Below are 25,763 nucleotides of genomic sequence, written 5' to 3'. Positions count from 1 at the left end.
GCACAAAGTGACTCCTGCCTCCACTCCTCTGCGTCGTCCTTCAGCAGTCTCCCTGCGTCCAGCCTGGTGCCGTTTTTTCTTCTTCCTCTTCTTCTTCTTCTGAGAGCCGAGCGGAGCCGAGCATGAAAGTGACTTCCTCGATCGTCTCTGCAGCCCCGCGGCGCCGCGCTCAATCCCCTCCATCGCCGTGATGGACTTCAGGGTCACGACTCGCTTCCTCCTGGAAACTCGCCTGACGGTGAGACACGCACACACACTCGTGCACACACAGGCTGGCACACACACAAATTCATCACATACACACATGTATTCACATAAAGATACACTTGTTCACACACACAGACATTCACAAAGACATGATACTCACTAACTACATGTTAGTGTATTCAGATTACTTTTGTGATGGACTGATATTGTAATTAATATTATTTTAGATATTTTGCGTCGAGTACAGTTTGTTTTTAACATTTTCTCCATCACTTATCAAGCACGGGAGCCGTTACACTACGAGTTTGTTATTAAAGTAAGTAACTCATTACTTTGAGCGGTAACTTCCACCTTCCCATGCTCCAGTGGTGGGTAATAAAGCATTACTCGCAATGCAGAAGAAGTTATCGGCTGCATCCACATCTCCGGACTTCATTCAGCTGTACGTACCATGATGTGTTCACTGTCATCACGTCAAGTCCGCGAGTGTGTGAGACCACGAGGCAAATAAAAATAAAATCCATTTTCTTTCCTCTACAAGCTTTACTTCTACATATTTCTGTATCATGAGGTGGTTAAATATTATTTCTGGCCTCGAGGATTGAAGTAATGTTTCAGTCAACATTCATAAAAAGTTCTACACGCCAGTATTGATTAAATCACTGAAGTCCGGTTAAGTCCGCTCCCCACACGGACTCTCTGGAAGGTCCGATGTGGGTTTGGACACGTCCCTCAAGACTCCCAGACTTCCCACAGACTGTGGTGAACATTTGAGTGCAGCCTTTTTTAAAGAACGAGTCCTTTAATGTTCCCGTTTTGAAACTGTACCTCTCGTCTTTACTCATGTACGTTGATGAGCCAGTGTTTTACAGGAGTAACTGTACTTTACTTGAGTAGACTGTATATTTCAGTAGTCTGCCCTCCACTGCCCTGCTCACACCTCCTCCCTTGTCTCATACAAAGTACTGTGAAGCGTTCATACCATGAAGGAGAGATCGTCTCTGTTTCTATCTGAGCTCTGAACCTGAGAACGTCCGAGCCGTGTGACGCCGGCAGCTAACGACTCCATAAAGTCAAACGCGACGTCGCCGCTCTTCTCCGCCTCAAACAGCATCTCTCTTATAAATTTAATAAGCGACGCAGTAAAGCTGCTGTGTGACATCGCTGTGTGAGCGCTTTTCAGTCTTTACGAGGCAAATCGTTCCCTTTAAAGGGCCAATCCGTCTGTTTTTTTTTTAAAGGGATGGACAGCAAATGGGCCGAGGACAGAACAACAGATCTGCGTTCTTGTTTATTTCTAAAGGAGAGGTCTAATATGCTTTATTCAGAAGAGACTTTTTTTAATTTTAGTCAAAGATTTCCCTCCTGAAGTTAATCAGGAAACAGCACAAAGGTCTCTGTTCTCACTATCGAGTGTAACACGGCAGGAAAACAAAGATCCCTCACCACGAACGCAGAAGACAGATCTGATGTTTCAAATAAAACGTTCAGACGTCAGAAGTTCAGCGTCGAGACATCTGCAGTCATCACATGTCTCCGTGTTTCACCACTCCGCTGCTCTCTGGCACACGTCTGAAAAAGTTATCGCTCTGCATTAAAATCACGTCTGAGGCCCTTTGGCTCGCTTTGAGTCCAAAATCTGCAAAAATTACGAGGAACAAGAGCGCGGGGTCAGAGGATCAGAGTTTTCATCCAAACGCAGATCAATTCGTGGCGCTGACCTCTGAGGGAGACGACGAGGAACCACAAATCAGTTGTACTTTCAGAAGAGCATTCACTCACGCTGGAACAAAAACTTAAATCATGTAAGCTAGAAAAGAAAAGAAACTGAGCATGTGAGGAGAATTTAAACAGCATGAAGACATGAAAGAATCAGATCTGTTGACAATCATCCGTCACGAAGATGGACGAAGGTTTTGTAGAGGAGACGTGTTGATCTGGATTAAAAATGTGACGTCTCATCAGCATCGGAGGACGTATTCATACTCTTTACTCGAGTAAAATACCAATATCAGACTGTATAAATACTCCATTACAGGTAACATACTTTATGTAACGTATGTACGTTTAAAAAAATGTTTTATAACTTCCTGTAATTTCCCAGAAAGTAACTGATATGTAACTGTAATTATTCCTAGATAACAATGGATGTAATTTGGTTGTAATGGACACATTGTTTAATTTGTACAAATCGGAATTAATTAATTGGAAGCAGATAATTAATCCCACTATCAAACTGCTCGTGTAATGTAGATAGTTTAACAGTCAGTTATTAAGGTTTCATGTAATTCCTATTAAATTACATGAAATCTAACTTCAATTAAAGGAAAGTTCCACTAAAACGAAGGAAATAAAGGAACTTGTAAAATAAGTGCTGATTTTAACTACGTTGTCCGCTGTTGGTTAGTTAAAAATGTAAAAATACATCATATTCTTATCAAACTGTGTGTTTTATATGAAGAAACTGGAGGCAGAAAGAACCTTAATGATTAAGAGAAAGTTACAACTGAACGTTTCTTTACGTTGCAACTTTACGTTTGTTCAGGTTGAACACTGTGTTTATGTTCTGGTTAGGATCAGGAAAACATCACGGTTAGGATTAAAATACCTGTTTTGTCGACTTCCTGCAAAAAATAGCTGCGTTTGGTACAAATGTCACCGTTGGATGTGTCTGCGGTTCACTCTGTTAACATTATACCCTGGTGACTGGGCTGGATTATGTTCAATGACATACCGATAACGATTTCTTTGTACTATATATTCATGGAAACTATGGTGTAGTTCGAGAAACGAACTGTGGTTGGGACGTGGTTGAGGTCAATCAACTAAAACACTTGTTTAGGATAAAGGAAAGACAGATATTGAGTGTTGGACTTGGATCCAAACCCTCCTAAAGAAATGGACGCATCACTTCTTGCATTAAATGTAACATTGCTGTTAGATGCACAGTGTTCGCTGCAGAATTGCTCAATATGACTGTAATTTGTTGGATGCCGGCCTGCTAAGTTAAGTCAGAAGTGAAAGTTCCTGACTTTTTTTTTCATCGCTGTGTCTAATGTTGCTCATCCTTTTAAAAAACTGTGTAAAAACCAGACTCCACCCACCTGGGTTTAACCCCAGCACTGAGATTAGGCCTGCTGCTGCCCTCGGAGCAGCTCCGCCCGCAGAGAAAATGTGTGTACAAGTGAAACTCCACTGTGCGACAAAGCCACACTGGATTTATTAAAATCCACTCCAAAATGTACTCGTGCTTTATCCGGCAGAAAAACCAGAGCACCGTTTATACCTCTTGGCTGCGGTGGCGAGGCGGCTGAGGGAGACGAGCACCCAGTGTACTTTAAATGTGTGAAATGTGGCGAGGAGAGGCAAGCGGGGACCACCAGGTGCTGCCTCTCCACCTCGAGCCGGCCGAGGAGCGCTTCTCCTCTCCAATAACCCAAAGGGCTGAGATGCCACTCGCAGCAGCCGAGCCAAAAGACATTTCAAGTGTGCACTTCAAAGGGGCCTTGGATTATGTTCGCGCACAGTCTATCCTGAGGGGATCCTTTGAAGGGAAACTTACTGCAGAGCCACTGGTGGCCGCTCGCTCTGTGTGTGTCTGTGTGTGTGTGTGTGTGTGTGTGTTTGTTTGTTTGTCTAAACCCATTTTACTCACTGCTCCTGCCACCGTGCCATGCCGTGGCGTTGGGAGGGGTTTCCTACTGGAAAAGTTTCAATGTAAACAAAAATTTAAAAGAGTTTTTTATTCCAAAAAAAAAAGTAGAGAATTCACTTTGGGAATACGAAGCTTCAGCTCCAGATTTAAAAAAGAAAACAAGGAGAAAAACATGTCTTAAATACCTGCAGCACTGTAGCCCAACATATATAATGTATATTCATTAAAATGTTCATGAAAATTAGTTTACAACATGAAGCGAAGGCAGATGGACTCATTCTTAAGGTGAGTTAGAGATTCAGTGTGCCAGAGTGTCGTTTTGTGAACAGAAGATGTTTAAAGCACATTTCTTGTTCGGCACACATTCGTTCAAGTTATGTTAAAAATGGAGATTTTAAAGGAAAAATTACAAATGTGTGTTTTTACCTCAGGTACCATCAGTCGTTTGGCAGCTATGAGGATCTAAACAACCACACCACAAGCTTCAGTTTCAGAGTAAAGGATGAACTTGTTATGTGTCGTTTGGAGGAGGCTAAAGCTCAATATTAGCAAAACCACCGGCCTCGTTTTTCATTCTGTTCCTGAGTTTCTGCTGAATAACGGCCAGCACTGCTAAGAGTGAAACCGACCTTTGACCTTTTAGGATCTAAAAGTGTCATCACGTTGACCTCTTGAGTCGTGGCCAGAAAACATATTTTGTGAGGTCACAATGCCCCATTGACCTTTTAACCCTTGACTATCAAATTCTGATCAGTTCTTCTTTGAGTCCAAGTGGATGTTTGTGCCAAATTCAAAGATATTCCCTCAAAGAGTTCCTGAGATATCAAACTTTACGAGAAAAAGGGACGGACTGTGGTGTTAAATATACTTTAGATGCTTAATGGGCTAGAAAATGCAAACTACTCGTCCTCGTAGTCATGTGTTCATCCTTTCACCTGCCAAAGACTTAAATACCTCTACTAACGTGGTAACAATAAGCCAATATAAGAAAATGTATCAAAAAAATGATATAAAATTGAACTTATGACATTAATGTAAAGATTGTGGGATCAAATGTTGCCCAGAAACACCAGAAATTCATTTGAGCAGGTGGTCGTTCAGACCAGAGAACCCAAACTCCTTCATTTGCAGGTTTTCCAGCGACCCAGTTTACCATCAGCTCTCCATTCAGTCCAGCCTATCAGCACGTGTCACTGCAGTAATGCAAAGGTGGCTGCTGATTAGCAGCTAACAAATTGCGCGGCGTCGAGGGGAGGCGACGTAACATCTGTAGGACACCTGCACCCGAGGACGCCAGGATATGAAACACCGTTGGAAAAAATACGCGGGAGGGGAGGAGGAGGAGGGGGGGGTTGTTTGGGAAAGCGAAACAACAGCAACTCTGGCAGCCGATTATCATAATTAAAGCCGCATCAATTAAAGGGGTCAATCACTGCGCGGCTGCCACCTTCCTCCGCAGATGGTGAAATTTGTTTAGGGGCTGCCTCCTCCTTCCTGACACCACAGAGGGACGGAGACAGAGCGCCACTTTCACCAGCGCTGTGATGGATCCACAGATGTGAGAGGAGGACCGGACACAGAATTGCCTTCAAAATACAATGAGTTTAAAGCTTTTTGTGACATTTGGACCGATAAACTGTCGCTTCGTCTGAGTTACTACAGTTTCTACATACTACATGCAGACAGGGATCTAAACAGGGTCAAGAAATGGGAAGATGAAAGTGCTGAAGCAAATGTTACTTCGAAATTTTGGCGCTTCCAGGTCGGGTTTTTGTGTTTTAAAATTAAAATACCTTAAGATTCTGCAAAATGAAGGTCTGAGCAGGTATCAAGTACTGATCGCATCAGTATTTTTACTATTTTGATGAATAAACACGGCAACATAGAACTTACTGTGTGGACATGAATCATTTTAGGTTAATATCACAGTCATGTGTTGTGGATGTATCTCTTTGATCTGTCGCTTGATGAGGTCACATGACGGTACACCTGTGGAGACTTCAACAGGTGTTGGACTCAGAGAAGATCCAGTATGTAACAGCACTGGTTGAGACTACTTGAAACTGTCAAAGCCAATATTTTTCTCTTGACGGGAGCTGAGAGGTTTTTCCATTTGCAGGCAGCTGCTGTGACCTCCTGCAGCTGCAGACTGAAGCAGGATCTGCTCTCTGACCCGTAGGTCCACCTTAAAGTAGCGGGGAGCGATCAGCTGCAGCCAAGGTGGGAGCTGCACGGCCGACATTTTGCATTTCAATCATGTCGACCAAGCAGATAGAAAAGGAGCTGACCTGCACTCAAAACATTCTATTTATTAATCTAATTTTGCAGCCATGCTTGTATTCAATTCTTGTCGCAGCTGATCAGATATCTGTGGCTACACATGACAAAACATCCGTCCTTTCATCGACACTTCACAGCCGTAAAGAGTCTCACATTCTCTCGCCGTGAGGTCATCTCTCTGCCCAATCAGAGCAGTAAACAAAAAGGGGTGGAGCTGTAACTGCAACTTTCCCTCTTGGATTCAGCTATAAAGCCGGCGCTGACCCGAGAGGGGAAGTGTGGGTGGGTATAGCGGCCGCGGGGCCCCGGCGGGGGGCCGGCTTCCACCCAAGATGAGGACTGACACCGGGGTTCAGGGGTTAATTTGTGTAACAGGCGAATTTGCATACAAATGAAAAATGACAGAATTTTTCTGTTCTCCGCAACTTTCAATGTCATCCGCATCAAGCCGGCCCTATCTGCCGCCCCCCCCACCATCCCCCCTGCACGCCGTTTGAAGAATATTCATTACTTGTGAAGCTGGGGCACCTTGTTTGCTATTAATCTCCAGCGCAGGTCAATGACTTAATTTGCTCAACTTTATCAGTGGTGCCATTCACTTTTTCTTTCTTCCTCCGCCCGTCCGTTCCCTTTGTAGCTTTTTCTAAAGTGTTCTCATTGCCTCTCTTCATAGAGAGCGGCTAAGCTTTTTAAAGCACAACAAAGGCACAGTAACTCTGGTCTCTGAAAGAGTTTTGAAGACATAAATGAATTACTTGAGAGGGAAATATACGCCGGCCCTCTAGATTGCTCCTTCTTCTCTTCTCCCCGCAAACGCCCAACAACTTCTGGAGAGATTTCCACTCAAATCTGCCGTTTTTTTTCCTCCTCCTCCTCCTCCTCCTCCTCTCTTAGTCTTGATTGGATTGATTGTTTTTCTAATCCAGGGGAAATTACTTGCAAAAAAGGGGGTCACACAATCATAGTGAAAATAGTGAAGAAAGGAGTGAAGTGACAAGAGCTGTATGCTGATAGGAAAAACACATAGGTGCTTACAGTATGTCTTGTCTCCACTTTTTTTTTTTTTCCAATTTAACGTCTTTTGAGATAAAACAACAGAACAAGCTGTAGTTATATTTGATCTTAAACATTCTTTGAACGTGTAATTTCATGAAACGTTGCGTATAAATGAGTTAGAACTGTGTTAATCAGATATCTACACCAGTAGTCAACGTCCTCGCCACCCAAGATTCAAGCTAAAGCTTCAACAGACTAGTGATTAGATTTTTGTCTCTTTGGTCATGAGCTCATTTTCAAAAACAAACACATTGCCAATAAAATCACTCTATGTAACACTGAAACTGTAAAGCCATGCAGGGGGCAGAACAACAAGCTAGCAGTTGCCCAGCAGACACAGAGCGACATTAGCATCAATTTGTAGTCAAAACTCTACTTGAGCTCCGTTTTTGTGTCTTCCTGTAGCAAATATCTGACGCTTTAGTTGCTGGATGCTCCACTGTGTTCACCAGCTGCTCTTTAACCAAAACATGAGCTGATAGATGCTAAAATATTCTGCATAGCTGAGAGAGTTGATTGAAAAATGATGAGGGTTTGTCACTTATGACATCTTTCACATTTTATGTAGGGTTGTAGGATAAATATCGACCTGATAAATTGTCGACCCAATATTGCAAAATTCATATTATCGGCTATAAATCAATTAAAACAGCCTCTGCTATCACTAACACAGCATGTACACACTCCAAAACAGTAGGTAGCGGAATGCAACTTTAAAGTTGGTTTGCACTATGCACTCAGATATGAATAAACTACGTTAGGAACTTATTTTTAGAAATATGAAATTATCGGTAATCTTATCAGTATTGGCCAGGAGACGTAGATAATTATCGGTTATTGGTATCGGCTAAAAAAAAAGCAAACATATTGTGCATCTTTTATTACATGTAGTCATTCTTTTTAATATAAATGTAAACTTAGGATGAGAAGCCTTGCCATGGTAGTCAATGTGACCGGTGTTACAGTGTCTGCGACTTACATTGATTACTCGCCCAACTGCCCCAACCGTTGTTTTGCTTTTTTTCAAAATAATCAATATGACTGAGGCTACGTAAGCACAGATCAGTCTGGATCACATTTCACTGATCATGTGACATGAGTCAAGAGAGTTTTGTCTTTCAAAATGAAAACAATGGCGCCTGTTTGGATTTAACGTTTAAGTTCATCAGAAAAGGAGTTAGTTACTTTACTGAGAAGTTGTAGGTGTGCAGCCTCCATTAGTCAAAAATTACTGTTGTTTTGTTTTACAGATGCATTTTTTTATGAACGGTAGCGGTAAGCGCTACAAACACAAACACACACAATGTATATTTACTAATTCATAATAAACGTCAACTTGTGTTCCACCCACTAAATGCTTTTAATGTGAAGGTGCAGCAGCAGGAAATTAATACAGTATTCAACAGATATTGATCTTTTAAATGTCCAGTGTAGCTGATTACACTGGTGCTGATACAGTCTTACTTCCTTAAAGGCCGTCTGTCACTAGTTTAATAAGAAAAAAAATATTCATCCCGAAGCTCCAACAATCAAATATTGTCCATTTTCTTTTAATTTAGATCAACCACTCTCGAAAAAGTGGTATGACTGCAGAATCACTACGTAAATCAGGTGGAGGAGGAAGGGCTTGAGTCGAGTCTAGCTGCAGTTTGCATGTAAAAAAAAGAATCAAGCTTTATTTAAACAAAACAAGCAGCACGTTTCACTTCAACATAAACAGACTAAAATGTGGATTATACATTACCTTTAATCCCTAATTAGTTGTTCAGGCTAAATTGACCAAACAAGCTGGAAGTGCACAGTACAGGCTTTCCTGAGGCATGCATGAAATATGAAACAAATAGCAGAGGATTAAATGCCTCCATCTATATTGCGGAGTATTAAAGGAGCATTACACGATATCTGAGAATCCATACGTTTGTTTATCTCGACATACGGTGCACGTCTGGCGGAGCGGTGACGTGTGTTTACCGTAAACAATATTTGAGAGTCTGTAAGTGAATCCATACATCTGAGCCACCAGAGCAACATATTGTACCATCCGGCAGAGCGACGGCTAAACACGCTCAAGAAGCAAACGAGTGTAACTTCGGTTGTTTGCCTCCTGCAGGCGTCTTGAAAAACGCTAAAATCCAAATTTCCAGCTTCATTAAATAGCCCCACTCCTCCTCCCCCTCCTCATCCTCTTTCCAGGAGAGGAAAGTTGAAGGGGAAGGCAGAAAAAAAAAGTGCAAGAGAGGAAAGTATAAAGCATAAAGCAAGAGAGTGAGGGGAAAAAAAAGTGTCTTGTGAACCATTGTTTGGATCTTTATGCAAAAACCCCCTTTGCGTTTCAAACTCTTGATCCCCATAGGCAAAGGAGAGGAGCGTATTGATCTGCGCTGAAAGGAGACGGCCCTTTCATCACGCTTCCTCCTCACCTTAGACGGCTTTGAGGGGGCTCCTTAAGGATCGCAGCACCCTCGCCTGGCTACCGGCCAGAGATTAGGACGGCGATAACCTACCCAACCCTAATAGGTAGCGAACGAAAGCAGAGGCTGTCTAATTAGCGCTGATCAAAGCCGAGGACTTTATCCCCAAAACAAACCTGCACATTTGAATGTGCTTAGGAGAGGGGGAATGAAAAAGGGTTGGAGGAGGTGAAGGTGGAAGGAGGAGGGGAGAAGTTGGAGGTTTTGAACTTCTCGGAGACGTCTTCCTTTTCTTTTTCTTCTTTTTTTTTTTTGATGATCATATGCACAGCCTCGCCTGCCCTCCATTTCGTCTTTATTTGCATGCAGATATGTAAGCACAGGGAGGGCTGAGAGCTACACACTGAGGTTATTCATGAGCCCGAGGTTTCTCCTGAAATCTCAACACACCTGGACACATGAAAGTGAATACGATGCTCGACTCCGCTGTTGGGGGTGATGGGAAAAGTCTTTCAAAGAGGAATATTGTTGTTACTTTGCGCTCAATGTGACTTTCCCTCAGTGGTGATCAGTTTAAAGCCTAATAGCATCTCATGGAGATCTAAAAGAGCCAAAATAATACGACTGCAGAGTGTTTTAACTCCGTCCTTAAGTCCTTAACTTGCGAGGCACCTGGATTTTTGAGATCATGTGATCATGTGAGCTTGTACATCCACCAATCAGCTTCCTGTGAAGAACTACAGGCGAGAGGAGCGACTGTTTGAAAACAACAGTGACGACTGCTCAAGAGATTAGCGTAGCTGCTATAGCATCACTTATATCTGACCTGGAGAGATTATTTCATTGGAAGGAGATCAAAGAACGACACTGAAGACTTCTTGTTCGTCTCTACGGACTTTGGTAAGAATCGGAGAAACTGGTTCTGCTGGTGTTCGGGCTCTCCTGTTGTTGACCCGATCAGTTGAAGTTAGCCTGTGACGGTTGGTCCAATCACCTGCCAAGTATTTTTTTCGAGAGCTTGGTCCTTTTCAAACAGTTTCTAGCTTCTCTTTCCAGGTGGATTTGTGAACAAAGGTCAGTGTTTGATTTGTCTGTTCTATGGTTACAGAAACACAACTATTCTTAGTTTCAGGTGATTATCCACTAATGTAAACAAATGAATATTATGTTTAATTCCTGCCCCTAAATCCCACTGAATCCTTCACACTGGACCTGTAAAAATCCTTCATCAGGTTGTTTTTTTACCGGTTCGTTCCCTCTCATGGTATTGTCCGTTTCTGTTGCCAGTCACTTAGCAACAGTATCGTCTAGACTCGCAACATTTGAACAAACAAGCGCAATTTGTTCAGGATTTCCTCTCGACAAATACAGATGGGCGACGACTGAGAGTAAAAAACCAACATGAAGAGTCTTGGTGAGGTGTTGGACGACCACAAGCCACAAGCCAATTTCAACGCAAAAGATGTTCCCTCATTTGGTGTTTAGATGATGGCGGTGGAGACGTCTGCCCCGTCTCACCGCTGTCGCCAACTGAAAGTGTCATGAGATAACTTTTGTTAATTTACTCCTTATTCGTTCAGGCGTTTACCTTTATTCTTTCTTTTTAAGGCAGCATCTGTGCCATCTTTCCTCCTGGGTTTCTTCTGAGACTCCGGTGTGGCTCTGACCACAATGAAGTCATAACGCCGCAACTTCAAAAAGAAGCCAAATCCGACGCCTGTCAGACTGCGCTTTGAGATAAGAATCTCTCTCTGTGTGCCGGAAAAGACGGCAAAAGTCATATGTGAAAGCAATTAGGGTGATTGCAAAAGAGGAAGGAGAAAAGTGCAAATGTGTCACTGCTTAAGACATCATACAGTAAGTCGACCGCTCTGCATGGAGGTATGGAGGTCTAGATCCAGACGGAGATGAAAACCAGCGCTGGCAGCGTGTATGAACGGGTTAAATTTGCCCTTTTTTGACCTTTCAGGCTTCTCCCCCTCATGTTGCTTCTTGTTTTGTTGATCTGTGCCACACACCGATTCATCACGTCGTCTAATTTTCGCTCTTCCGATCGTCGTTTAAAGCGTTTTTTTCTTCATTAGCTGCCGTTTCCTTGAGAGCAGGAGCCGAGCGGTGCCGGCGCCGAGACGCGGCGGCGAAAATATGTCGAACCTCATCCCATTTACTGTCAGACGTCCCCCCAGAAGTCTGATGCAAATGTACAAATTGCCACGACTGTGAATGTATTTGAAATTTGATCACATTTCATACACTCGGCCTCTGCCCCCCCCCCCAAGAACTTCACACACCATCAAAAAAACATACGACGCACTGAGTTTCCCCCCTAATGAATTCCTGATAAAAGAAAGTTTATTTTCCCATTTTTCTTTTTTTACTTTTTGTATTAAATTTACACATTCCCCGCCGTTCAGGGGCCAAAGAGCTATATGTGCCGTGTCCTAATCTTAATGGAAGGAGCAAATTTGGCAGTGAGTTTTGCATACATTTCCCCCCACCCCAAAAAAATATGAGATGCAAGTGTTTGGCCTCACAGCTCAGGGAAAGTTCAGTCTTCTTAACGCGCCAACTAGACGAACACAGACTGTTTTCTTCACGCTCCGATGTCTGATTTCTGCGTTTTAAGATCTCATCTACCTGTGATCCGCCGACACGTGGGAACACCTCGCTCTCCTCTGGCATGAAAACATATGCTCCAAACATATGTTCCATGCAACATATGCTCTCTGCTAAGGCGGCTGTTAGCTTCCTCTTTTGTGCCAATGTAACAATCCTGGTTGTAGGAATTTGAATTTCAAGTATTCAGCTCCCTCCTGGGAATTTAAATGAAGCCTGAGTTTCGGATCATATCGAAGAAAAATGAGGAATTTCACGCCCTGTAAGGCAAAATAGCAGCCAGGGAAGTCATATGAGTACAGTATGTGTATGTCTGTTTATTCATCTACACGCCTGTGTGTGTGTGTGTGTGTGTGTGTGGCCAACATACAGTGCATGTGTGTGTGTTGGAGGGGAGGATTATTACCCATTGCCTCCGTGCATTAAGCCTCCCCTCATCCAGTGCCAAAGGCCTGACCCAAATATGGCTGAAAGACAACATGTGACCTGCTTAGCGTTTCACCCCCGGCTCCGCTCGCTCCAGGCTGCGGTGGCGGTGGTGGTGGTGGTCCGGTGTGTAAGGGAAGGGAAGGGAAGGGGGAGGTGGTGTTGCGGTGTGCAGGGAAGGTGGGGTAAGAGGGGGGGGTTCAGTCTATTAGTGGGAGAAAGCACAGATGCCGGCAGATGGCTAACATATTGTCCAGAACTGACCCGAGCGCAGAATAATTACTGGAAAGTTCAGCGCTCTCAGGTCTGCAGCCTGACTTCACCTCCGCTCAGCCACGGTTGGAAACAGAGTCGAGAAATTAACAGTAACGAGCAGAATTAGCGTCAAATTCATCTGTTTATTAGTTTAAATATGATGCTGGATGGAAACGTGACGGGACATCTTCGTGTCGCAAAAAATTACGGCTGCATTTGTCGAGGAATGCTCCTTTAAATCAACTCAGCATAACCTTTTAAATAAAGTAGAGAAACATCAGAATTGCGCTCATGTCGATTTATATTCAGGTCTAATAATCATAATACGTTTTAGTGGATATGAAACAGACTCTTCAGAGCACGTCAGGAATAAAACGAGCTCCTTTTCTAACCGCGACATTTTGTGGTGATCGCGTGGTTTGGAGATTATTTCATTTATATTTTGAAATTACAGCATCATTTCTACAGTCTCCTCTTAAACGACTTTTAAAGTTCAAATGAGAGCTTTTATTTGCCAGTCAGGATTTTTTCCCCACTATTATAAGGCCTCGGTGCAGCACCCGGGTGGTTTTGGACACCGCCGAAGCCAAATGAATGTGAAATCAATGTGGAGAGCATCAAAAATAACTAAATGACTTCCCCCAGATCTAATGGTTGTAGTTAGTTCCCAGAGGATTTCTTTACCAAGTTTTATAATTGAACTTTTTATGGTTATTATTCATCTTTTCTGGCATTTTTTGGGGGATATATCGCTGGTTTAAAATTATGCAAAATTACATATTTTTATAAAGCAAAAAGGTCAAATCTTCAGGGTTGGTCTCTAACAACAAAATTGCAGTTGTAACTCTCATGTAGTCATTAAATGTAATTCTACAAAATGAACATAAAATAACAGAATAGTTACGCTGGTTTAGTTTAATTGACATCTAAATACAGAAGTAAGAAACTAGAAGCAGACACCGTCAGGGATAACACGACCTGTCCAAGACTTTCCATCCTCGTCACATAATATAATATAATATATAATAGTAACAAAATATGTATATACATTAAAAATAAAAACGGGTTAAAATGTCTTATAATGACCATGTCCTCATTTTGAGATGTTATCTTTATCCTCAATCCACATTACAGCTCCAACAAGGGCATCAAAATGCAATGAAAACAGGTGTTTTTAAGTAAAGCTCATCAAGTTGTCTTGAAACGGACACATGACGTGACCTTTAACCATTTAATCTGCAATATCAAACAACACAGTGCAAGAAATATACAAGGAAATATACTTATGACCTGTCACATCATGTTACTTCTGCTACTTTATGACACTTTCTCTTCTTTATTATTTTTAAAGATTCATGTTAGAAGCTGCAAAATGTAAATATCGTTACAGAAAAATGAGGAATAATGTCAATTTATTGCAACTGCAGACCATAACCTAACCCTAAACTGCCTTTTATATCTTCTGTGTTAACTGCAGTGAGTTTGTCTTGACTCTGATGCAGCGCTACACGTCCTAGTTTGAGAACAGAAGCGCTAATTTCTTTAAAAAAAAAACTGAAATGAGTTGATTTCTATTGGAAACCGGTTCAAATATTCGTCGAGCGCGGGCGGATTTTGTCACTTGTTGTGAGACAATAAGGTTGCGGCGCTCGTTTACAGACAGGAATGAGTCGATAAGATGAACAGTTGTATGGAAGAGCAGTAATGCGCTGCTCGCTTCTGCTTTCGCGACTGTCAAATGGCAACTTTAAAGCACTTCCTGTTATTTGTTTCTCAGAACGTACAGGCCTTCTTATGAAAATCTGAATCATTTTACGCTCCTATATCAGCGACTGTGCTGCAATCATAAACAACTTAAGAGTACGACTGTATATTCACACGTGCAACAACTGAAACGGAGCTGCTTATGAAACTACACTCCCACCCCTCCCCGATCACACACACACATCCACACACACACACACGGATGCAAATGTGTCTTTTGGCTATGAAAAAGCTGTCTGTACTCATTTGTAGTCTCCGGCCTGAGGATGAATCAGATCACGGTGATGGCGGCCGCCTCCCGCCCCTCTCCTCCTCCTCCTCCCCGGCTCGTGGCTACTGGCCCAGCCGGGGCCCAGGTAGCGCTGGAGGGGTCTCCCCACGTTCAGTCAGCAGGCTGCAGATGCTGCTCTCGATTGGACTCTGTGTCCCCCAAACGTCCCCGATGCCAGGAGACCAGACACATTACCGTTGGAGTGACATTAAAACCAACAGAGAGGAATGTAAAGCCCTGAGCCCGCCGTGCAGCCGGTCACATGACTCTCCGTGCTGGAGTTATGAGTAAATATAGCTCTATTATGCCCTCAGTGGCAGTACACACACAGAAATGTATTGTTTATGTAGCTATAATACAGATCCAAGCCCTCATTGATGTCTCGGCGCCGGAATTTATTCACCGGCGCACAATTGATATGGATCGCGAGTCGACCTGCAACAGTCTGCAGACATTAATGTAAACAAGGTTGATGTTCGCCGAGAAGCAGTTATCAGCGTCCTCGTACGGAGGCGGTTTCAAAAGCAGCTCTCGGCGGCTACAATAACAGACAAAACAAGCCCGTGGCCCGACAACGGATGAATATACATTAACTCATAGCTGCGCTCGCTCCCCCCTCTCTTTTTTTTTTTGAAAGGGGCCAGAATTCATTTCATGCTAATGATAATGACAATAATTCACAATGGACAAGAAGAGGAGGCCTCGCAAAACAACTGCGTTCCCCTCTTAATATGATCAGTCGTGATGATTTTCTCCACGATAATGATTCATCAAACGATTCTGCGGCGGTCACAAAAGGGCTCGAGTCATTAATAAAAGAACAGAGTCAAAGCACCTTAGGGATCTTTCTTTTTTTTCTTCCCTTTTCCCCCCCTCTCCCTGCATTCGGACCTACTTATCATTAAAGCAAGTAAAAAGTGACGGCTACATCTGAATGAAATCTCACTGTCGGATTTCAAGATGTGAATAAAATTCCATTTCAAATTAGGGCCCATTAGCATCACTAAGAGTCGTAAGATTCGGGTGACCTTTTCGTTACGGATATCTGGATCTTGGAAGTTTATCCACCCCCCCGCCCGCCCCCGTTAACAGAAGTGAAGGGAAGGTCTCCTCTCGTTTTTTTAATCTTTCTTCCTTTGGATTCGAGGCACATAGAGATTTGACCTCCAGAGGAAGATATGCAGCATGTGGAAAAGGTGACACCTAGTTTTCTTAAAACAAAAGCTACACTGATCCGTCTCATCCTTGTGTTTCATGTTCAGATTATCTTATTGTCTTGTTTTGAACCTTTAGAGGAGCATTTTATCTTTTTTTAAACATAGAGATCACTTGTTTACCAGGCTGAGGAGGTCTGATGAGAAATGTTTCTGAGCTGCATTATGGGAACTGTAGTATCCAGCGACTTCTGAGCTGAAAAATATGCGTGATTGTGAAATTAAGCCGCACAAAAATACAATTATTCCAAGTTGTAATTGCAATAAAGCTTTTATTGTTGAATCTAGCAGCTTCTTTCTTGTCTGTTGCACCTCCAGGATTTTTTCCTTGGATAGCAAACTAATAATTTATTGTACATCTCAGGTTGTTCTGAGTCTGATATCGGTCACTTGTTCTTGTCTGTTGCACGACCAGGATCCAATGTTTTGCTTTATTTTTCTCTTTTTCTTTGGATGGAAGACTGAGAGGACGGCAAACAAAAATTGTTATTGTACAGCTCAAGTTGTTTTAGGTCCGATAGCAAGTTTTTTATGTCGGCATAAAAAAAAACAGGAGACGGAAACAAAAACTTTGGTTTTTAAAGTTCAAGTTGTTCTCAGTACTGATAGCAAAAAAGATTAAAAAGTGATGTGATTGCAAAACTGAACGTGAAAAATGAAATGAATAAAACTAAAAACGTCATTTTTCCGTATCTGTTGCGCCTCCAGGATAAACTCTTCCTCTTACTTCTAATCATGAGGAGGGTTGTATTGTCTGACGGTCAATACTTTCAACATCTCACTCAAAAATCACAAAAATTAAGTTTGCATGTTAGATATTTGAATGAACGAGACATAGCGTGGAGTATTCAGAGCTGTGGAAGGGAAACTCTTTCATGAACTGGATGGTTGGATAATAGTTTGTTTAAGGAACAAAAAGGACGTAATGAAATGGACATTTATTCATCTGCAGATATCAAAGGCTCTCGGATATTATTGGAAATGCACTTGTTTGTTGGAATTTGAATGAACTCGGATGAGAAAATAGGACAGGAGGAGAAGAAGGGAACGGGGGGGAGAAGAAAGCGAGAGGAGGGGAGCTGAGGTTCGGAGGTCAGACCAATAAACAAACAACGCATCGATTTCCTGCCGCTCTCCGCCATTCCTGGGGAAACCCCCTCGCCTCCACCATCCGGTTACACTCATCTCCACTTATGTTAAAGACACTCCTCGCTGGGGGAAGCCCGCCCTCCCCCTCCACAACCTCCCCCGCCTCCCCTCCTCCTCCTCCCTGGTTAATAGCATCCTTCGGACATCTCCCGGGGACGGTGCATCTGAGGTAAACCACTACCAGAGATTGGTAATCATTTTATTAGAGGAAGTCAGAGCCGGGCTTCCACTCAGAGAGACGGATAAACGGTCAGGCCTGCGGATCCGAAAGCTCTCAGCCTGTTTACATGAAGACAGGACTCTTAATGCATCCTCCTGGATGCTTTAACGGCAGCACACAATTGTTATTTGCACTTATAAAAAGGTGAATTCACCCTGAAACATTGTTGTTAAACAGCTTCTTGCGATATGTGGACCCATAACCGTGTCTGTAAATAACTGGTGATGTCATGTCAGGATATTTCTTTAGAAAGAAGCAGCAGAAGAGCTTTCATGATTTAAAATAATAATGTGTGAGGTCTTTTTTTGAGGCAGTGGAGCCTCGGCTTTGCACCAAAGTTCAACAAACTTTGCGATTTTCTGTGAATGCCCGTGGACTTTGAGACTTTGTCTGCGTTGGGTGGAGAATTTCTCGAGAAAGAAATGAGACTAAACAACACCAGCCGGACTACAATGCACACAGGGCGAGTCGGGAACACCTCCAGGAATCTTAACTTTTCTTGACGAGATACGAACTTGTATGTCGGGGCGGTACTTGGGCCGCATAAGATGACGTTACACAACAACAGACAAGAGCTGTACTGAGAAAGACCCGTCATTTTGAAAACACCCCATTTTGTGTAAATTGTTGAAGTTGATATTATTCAAGGGTTTGGGCTGTCGTTTGTCGCCTTCACCAGTGCCATTTCCAACTTTTTATCAGACATATTCTCGATTTGAAGCGGCTGTATTAGCGAGAGTTTGTCCTTCGACCGTAGTCTTAGTGGTATGTTCAAGTGCAACTTTGTCGGCCTTCGTCGTCACTACTTCCTTGACGTATTGATGTGTCTAGGCTGATATCATATCGCTTTCTGTCCCGTCATGGACACGTTGAGGCAGAGGAGGGGTTTCTGGCACAACTTCATGGAGTCTGAAGAGGTCAAAAAGCTCCAGCAACACTTATTACAGCAACAACTTTATGATGAGACCAATGCATTTTGGCTTGTGGACCCTTGCAGACCTGACACTTCACATACCTGTGCCTAAGGTCTGAGTGGGCCCAATCCCCATATCTTTGGACTAAAGCAAGGGGAGCAAAGTCCTTCTGGAAAATTAACTACTTCGCTAAGTGCAGACAAAACAGGTGAAGAGAAAATGGTTTCACTTAAGAGAGTAAATTCTAGCGCTGTGAACATCACAGATTAATGATATCCAACAGTAATACGAGGTGGATCTTTTTTCCCCTCTCAGGCGACGACTGGCAGGAAATAACCTCACACCTTCGTTTTTCTCTTTAATTCCACGATCAGAAAGTGCTGAGCTTTCTTCCTCTCTTGTATTTTCATCCTATAGCCTGTCCTCCGCCACAAAAGTCGAGAAATGGAAAAAGCTTTTTTTTTTTTCTCCCTGTGTTTTTAATCCCTTTGCACCCTAATTGGCCTCTCTTTACTGTGAAGTGAGTTCAATCTGCAAGCAGATAAAACAAGTGTTGGGTGAGGGCGCAGGCACCGTGGCACTGTGTTCCCAAGCATGAAGTGAGCGGTTTTGAACTAATATCCAAGCCTTTGCAATTAAAAGGCTCCAGAGTCGTTAAAGTAACTTCCTTTTTTCCATTCTCCCCTGGAATACCGCTTCACCTATTCTCTGCTGGAGATGAGACGGCCGATAGCTGCTCTCACATCTGCACCTCTTGTCCGTGTGAATGCAGCTCGGGCCTGATTACAGCTGCGAGGGTTTCCTGCTCGTTTATTTGTCATTTGCGGCCCAAACGCGGTCTTTCATCGCGTCGGTAAGTCGAGTATCGAGTGGTGCGGCGCTGCACGGTGTGCGTGACCCTTTCCAAAGGCGAAGAATGGCGACAGGACCCCCTTTTGTGTGCGGGGTGATTTCTTACGAAGCTTTGGCCCACCCATCCAAACACAATGGCGCTGTTGTGTCGGTACTAGGATTAGCAACGACTGGTATTGATCCGGCGTTTCTTTCTTCCCTTCGTGTCCGTATGAGAGGCCGGTCAATACCTGCAGGCTTTGATTTTCTTTGTGACCGTCTCCGTCTCTCAACTGATTCTCTGATGTTCTCACTGAGAATGCAGGAAAGGTTTGATACGAAGAGATTTGAGACAGACGTCTTACTTAATGACGCACTTCAAAAGCAAAGGAATTTGCAAATATCAGCCTTTTTTCTTATATATCAGGAGTCTGCCAGTCTACGTTGTCCATCTATGATATGTTCCAGGTTTATCTTGTGGCCCGCTGGAAGAAAGATACTAGTTTTGTGAACTCACTCTTCAATTTAGAGTTTCTGCTCCACTGAAACAGAACAATGATTAAAGGAGTCGACTTCTCTTAGAGAGCTGAAAACCCCCAGAAAGGCTTCTTTGTAGACAGGGTTTCCCAGCATTTATTGGCCTGTGATCCTGTTTTTAGGTCCAATAATTGTAAGAAATCCAAGAATCAGATGATTATAAATATAAGTATTGACATAAAGGGGTTGTTATTGCATACAAATGTAGAAACCTGTTATGACCTTGTAGGAATCAGGTCCATATGATGTTTCAGAGGCTTTAGCTAATAAAAGTGATATAAAAGTAGTTAAATTATTGAACTCTGACACGAGATATTGACCTGAAACTGCCCTTGATGGCCTCTTTGAACCTACATGAGTTGAAACCTTGACATTAACTTGTGACATCTGCTCTTACGTCAACATGTCATGGAAAGGCTGCAACAATTTACTGATTAATCGATTAGATGTCAACTATTAAATTAATCAAGCTTCTTCAATGTGACTATTTTCTGGTGTCCTTCCTCCTGTGTGACAGTAAACTGAATATCTTTGGGCTGAGGACAAAACAAGACGTTTGAGGACGCCATCTTGGGCTTTAGGCAACACCAATTGTTATTATTCACCATTCTCTGACATTTTACAGCCCAAACAGCTAAACAATTAATCAAGGAAATACGTGACGGATTAACCGACGATGAAAGCTAGAATATTTGCACGTCCTGAAAAAAAAAAATGTGTGTGATTGCTGCATCTGCTGGTATCATTTGCGCCGAGTAATGTGTTCAATAATCAAAGTCCCGTAAGTGGTACATTAGTCACAAAAATTCTGGGTGAACGACATCACGTTGCACGGCAGCGTTGATGATTTATATCTGATGACACCACCCAAAATTGTTGGAATTTAAATTGTGTGTTAAAGATCCATTTCTAATTGGTGCTGTCGGTACCAGGCTTTAATGTCGCACAAATGCTCATGGAAAACTCGTGGATCAAGTTTAATTTTCTTAAAGACAGCGGAAATGTCATGTTATTGTCTTACTGAAGCGCCCCGTGAGAAATTTGACACACTGCAGCATCGCATGATGGTTGTTACTTGCAGCCTTGTTTTACCCCCCAAAAATTGGTGTTTAGCAAATCTATTGGTTCCTACTTTAAAATGCAGATATAGTGATTTATTTGTTATTTTTAAAAAAGGCTAAATAATTGAAAAAACAGTTTTTAGCAAATTAAAAAGGACAAATTAGTGCTTTTTTGGGGACTATTTTCAGTGGTGGATTAATCCACATTTGGTGCTCTGGTGAGTATTTGGGGCAGCAGGACAGAGTGTGTGGGACTGAGTCAAAATAAACATAATTCATGATGAAGGAGCATGTCACCCAGTGCAACTGTGTGGCTTACTGATGAGCGTTTGGACAACAAAGGAGATCTACGGCACAGAATTATAATAATTATTCGTAGGATCCATTAATTTTTGGGGGTCATTCCATGGATTTGGCAAAAAATAAACACATTTAAGAACGTCGTGTTTTAATTCCTGAGCTTAAACTGTACAAATATGAGCAGATATTGTTTGTGCCATTCAAGAAGAGCACAGTTATCATAGTTTTGGGGGATTTTATGGAGATTTAAATACCAATAACCTCAATAAAAGTGCAGTGAATGTTGCACAAACCTCGCACAATAATAAGTAAACATGTTACTGTTGAAGTGCAGTTTAAAATCATTATCAGGAAACTGCATGATTCACACGGAAGTTAAGTTTTTGGCAGAACATGTTGAAACAGCTCGTCGGTATGTGCCAGATTAACTGGAGGGCACATATAATACTCTTTAAAAGCCTATTTGTTGCTTTCATGTTCATTTAAAGCCTCGTTATGAACTGGAAATATCTAAACAGCAACTTAAGGTCCAGATTGTTTTTGCACCGTCTCTGCCACACATTTTGGCAGAGCCTCTCCAGCGCCATAACATCCGCATTCGTTTATTCATTTGTTTTGTTGACGTTATATGTTTGCTTATTTATCCGGCTCTTTATTTTTTAATGAGTTGAGAATCCACCAGAGGGATCCGGCGCGATGAAACTTTAAAACGTGTACAGTAGCAGCGAGAGGGGAAAATATTTACATTGAAGCCGGCCACGATCTCAGAAGATCCTCAAATGTAGGTTAGAACTGCAAAGTTAATATGCAAATGTCCTTATCTGCTGGGATTCACAAACAACCATCATCCTGATTGATTTAATAAACTGCTTTTATCTTTCAAAGTGTTAATTAGGAGAGATGGGCCTCGCTTTGAATCGCAGCTTTTCTGTGGCACATTTGAGAGCTTTTTCAGACAAAGAGAGAAACTTTCCGTCCCTTAACATCTCTGAACTCGGCAGCAGCAGCAGCTTCTTCAACATCTTGTTGTTGTTTCTGAGGCTCAAAGCGTCGCTGGAACAGCGGAGGACAGACTGGTTTAGTTAAGATACAGCGACATTTTAGAGAGACTGTCAGCGTCGTCCGTCAGCCGCATTTAATGCTTTTTGGCATGTTTGATTGATTACATACTGTCATCGCCATTATTATATAACTCGTCAGGGCTTTCTTTGTGACGTTGGTGGATTTGTGCGGAAAGAAAAAGCAAACATGCGTCAACGTCAAACGCCAAAACATAAAGACAAGTTCAGATTTTGATTTAAACTTCGATGCCACGGCGATAAAATATCACAAAAACAAATTTTTATTGTCTTCGGAGACATTTTTATTCTTTGTCAGGCTCTTTACCATCTCTGATCAACTTACCTCCTGTAATTCCTGATCTAGAGTCTTTACTGTCTGCACATTGTACGAAAATATTAGATAAGTTAATCGGCTTTGATCATTGTTTGTTCTTCCGTAACAAGGTCTAGGTCTATTACACAGCTCGGCGCTACGCCGAGTTGTACGATTAAATTAGTTCATCGTCACATTCGATGTTGGACGTTTTCTTTTACACACATGAAGAGTTCAGTCTCATGTAATGATTCATTATCGCTTTGAGCCAAGTGGAAACCGTGACGTCACCGATTGTTTTGTGGGTCACCATTTTAAAGCCTCATGTTTGGCGTTACAGCCGTCGCCATCTTGGATTTATGTACCCAAAAGTGACCGTATTTGGAAAATGTGACCTTAATTTACAAGCTGAGCATCACGCCACGTTGAAGAAGACTTGAAACTAGAGATTGAGACCATGAACTCATTAAGAAACTGTTTACTGAGGTCAGAAATCAACTGAGAAGTAGGGTCATTTTCTCATAGGCTTACATACAACCGGACTTCTTTTTGCAACCAGTTAGAAAGAATGCAGGTTTAAGACACTTAAAAAATTTGCTTTTTTTCCGCCATATCCTTACATTTATTGATATTGAACAATAAAATATTTTATAATTACTCTATAGATCTGTATATTAATATTATGATAATGGTATTAATTTCTCCCTGCCCCACTAATACAGTGTATTATCATATACATTTATGAGTTGTGACTTACTCTTGTGTTTTACTTTTCTATTTTATTTTTAATTTGTTGTATTTCTGAATGTGTTAATAAAATAACAGGACATTTTAGTATGTTTGTGTATTTTTTTAATGCTAAATATTTTATTACACTTAACATAAGACACTGGGACTGGATTTTATACAATCTTCACTTGTTCCACCTGCAGATATATATATTTTTACACCTTGTATTCATTGTTTTGAAGAAGTCAGAGCTGTAAATTTGATTTGATTCTTGCATGTTTAAATCATGGTAACGGTGCTTACTGTATATTCAGCATTTGCAGAATCATGACATTGAACTCAACCTTCCTTTCCTTTGCTGGAGACAAATTTCCATGACGTTCAATGAGTTGACGCATCCTCCTGGCACGAACACGTGTGAGAGCGCAGGTTTGGGTTTTTACTGTATTAACTGTACAGGTGGAGGAGGAAGTCGGCCCGACAGGAGCCAGCGAACATGACGCAGGTGCACATTTGGCTCCGACTCGCAGGCAGCAGCCAGTTTTTGTTGTGTGTCGCTTCTTCCCTCTGCCAACCTGCGGGGCACGAGAGTTCACATTGTGAGGCGACATACTGACGAGCTGCATGCCAGTGACCAGAAAAACAAGAAAAAAAAAAAAAAAGGGATTCCCCTCCAGTCAAGGGAACCACGACATGAAATAGTGGAGCTGCCAAGGCCCCTGAAACCAAAAAACCAAAAAACAAAAAACCCGGACATGTCTGAAAGCCTCTCATTCGTGCATGTGTCTCACGGTATCACACAGTTTTGATCTCATCCAGTCGGACACTTTGAGGGAATATTTTTCTCCCCGCCATCCCAAAGCAATCTGAATAATTTTCAACTGCATATTTTAACTCTCAATCCATCTTTGATGTCTTATTTGTGTGATTATGTCTCCCTGCTTGCAAAAAAAAAAAAAAACAAGCAATATGCACCGACTGTCAACCACTCGTGGCACTTTCTTCCTTTTTTTTCTTTCTTCCCTGCGCACGGGTGGGACTGTTTTTAATTTTGAAGCGGGGGGATCAAAGCGAACTCCCTCATGCTTCACTTCAAGTAAACACGAAACGGACGAGATGAAGAAAACTTTAAAACATTGTTGAAGAGCGTCCTGTTGCCTCTCATGAGAAGCATCTCGCCCGCCGCTCGTCTTCTAAAACCAGTTAAGAACTTTTTTATTCTTTTTTTATTTTGCGGGCGTGGGCGGCCATCTTAACCTGAGCAATTAAAGCCGAGACAAAGCGCCGAGGCTGCAGAAAAAGCCGACGACAGCGACCGCGCCACCTCTAATTATTGACTGGCCTCTGGCTCGGCGGCAAAAAAAACCTTCATTATTCTTCTTCCTGTGGTAATTTGTATTTGCCTGACATTCATCATATATTGTTGGTAACCTTTAATTCATCTGCTGTTAGCACTTTTGTCTGCTGAAGTAAGGCTCCGGGCAGGCCGGGCCGTCCTCGCGCGTGAAAGTGAAAGAACTGTAAATTGGAAGTGTTGGAAACGTCGGCGTCGCCCCAAACTTTACCAAGATGCTCTCAGATTTATTGTTTCATACTTTCTCTGGATGAGTTAACTTCTGTTGCTCGGTTCAGATGCAGAGCTGTGGAGGAAACACGGCAGAGAGTGAGCGAGCAAGCTTCCTCCCTACTTCCTTTCCTTTCCTTAATGTTGACTACATGTTGAATCTCCTTTCTCTGCTTCCTTTCTCCTTTCTTTTCTCTTTGCCCTCCTGTCTTTTTCTTCCTTCCTTTCTTCCCTTTGTCTCGGCCTTTAATCCCCCTTTTCCTCTATTTTGTTACTTTTCCTTTCCTTTGGTGTCTTCATTTCTTCCTTACTTCCTGTTTTCCTATTCCTGTCTTCCTTCTTTCCCTCTGATTTCTCACTTTTAACCTTTTCCGTCCTTCAATCTCTCTCCTTCCTTTCTTTCATTGTTTTCCCAGTTATCTCCGTCTATCTTGCTTTGTTTCCTCTCGTTCTGTCCTTACTTCTTTACTTCCTGTCACCATTTGTTTCTCCATCCTTCCTTCACACTTCCTCTTCCTTCATTGCCATGCTTCCCTTTCCTTTTTACTTGTGTCCTTTCATTTGTTTCCTCCCTTCATTTACTGTCTCTTTTTTGCTTACTTCCTTTCTCACCAGTGGTTTTCCCGACTTGTGTCTTTTATCTTTCTCTCTTCCTCCTACTCACTTTAGTTTTCTTTGTCACTTTCTTCTCCTTCCTTCAACAACCCATCCTTGACTTCCTTTCCTTCTTTTTTCTGACCTTGTATTTATTGTATTCACTCTTCCTTTACTGTCGTGTTTTCTCTTCTTCCTTGCTTCCTTTTTTCCTTTTTCAGTCCATCTTTCCTTTCTTTCTTTCTTTCTTTCTTTCTTTGTCATACTCTCATCTTTATCTCAATTATTTCCCCCTCTCCTTTCTTTCCCTTTACCTCCTCCATCCTTTCTCCATC

The 25,763-nt window shown here is 42.3% G+C and overlaps 1 long non-coding RNA gene across 1 annotated transcript in view; it reads left to right on the top strand.

The window, feature by feature from the left end:
- Positions 1 to 25,763, top strand: part of LOC311253196 — a 123,634-nt gene that overhangs the window by 39,942 nt on the left and 57,929 nt on the right. Inside the window, exon 2 of the long non-coding RNA XR_014621644.1 lies at positions 9 to 238. This is a non-coding gene — a long non-coding RNA (uncharacterized lncRNA). The remainder of the gene's footprint in view (positions 1 to 8; positions 239 to 25,763) is intronic.

Source organism: Pagrus pagrus, assembly GCF_965226575.1.
Source record: "Pagrus pagrus genome assembly, chromosome: 24".
Lineage (NCBI taxonomy): Eukaryota > Metazoa > Chordata > Actinopteri > Spariformes > Sparidae > Pagrus > Pagrus pagrus.
The sequence above is the reverse complement of the archived record's forward strand: the minus strand, read 5'-3'. Positions and strand labels throughout refer to the sequence as shown.